This window comes from Penaeus monodon, chromosome 32, assembly GCF_015228065.2.
Source record: "Penaeus monodon isolate SGIC_2016 chromosome 32, NSTDA_Pmon_1, whole genome shotgun sequence".
NCBI classification, from domain to species: Eukaryota; Metazoa; Arthropoda; class Malacostraca; order Decapoda; family Penaeidae; genus Penaeus; species Penaeus monodon.
In genome coordinates, this window is record NC_051417.1 from 35,202,381 (window position 1) to 35,203,144 (window position 764).

Sequence of the window (764 nt, forward strand, 5' to 3'; positions counted from 1 at the left end):
CCCAGGTGAGTAAGTAGTCCCCTGACCCTCTTTTTCCTTCCTTTTTCCCTTGGGTGTGGGTAATTCCTTTCTCTCCCTTTTCCCTTTTGTGTGATTAGCCCCCCACCCCCTTCCTTCTCCCTGTCACCTCCCCGGGGATACGCACCCCTCTCGAATATCTCCCTATCCCTTCGTCTAACAGCCTGCCCCCACCCCCCACCCCTCCTTCAGGTAGAGTGACGCAAGATATGAGAGTCGTCAAGTGTCCGAATATAACGACAAGTGAACAAGAGTTTTATCTTCCGTAATACCAATCCTTTCAACGCAGACAAGCTGTTCAGTGTGTGTGAGAGCGGCCTTCATTCTTCCGTTGAGGGGGTGTAGTAGGTCACGAGAACCTCTTAGAAAAACCGGTGCGAGACTTCTGCTATTCAGCTTTGATACAGGTCAAGTCAATCCCAATGCTGGGCGAGTGTTAGGCTCCGACCGAAGTCCCTTGTCTCGGCTCTTGTCCCACTCGCGTCCTCTCTCTCCCACGCCCTCCCACCCACGCTCGTTCTCCTCGCCGCCCCGCCCACGCTGGCACCCATACCTGTGTTCACCTCTCCACCCTACGCTGGCACCCATACCTGTGTTTACCTCTCCACCCTACGCATGTACCCATACCTGTGTTCACTTCCCTACGCTGGCACCCATACCTGTGTTTACCCCCCCCCCCACGCTCGCTCTTGCTCTCGTATCTAAGCCCATATCCACACCCTCTCGTGCCCTGACAAAGCTTTCTT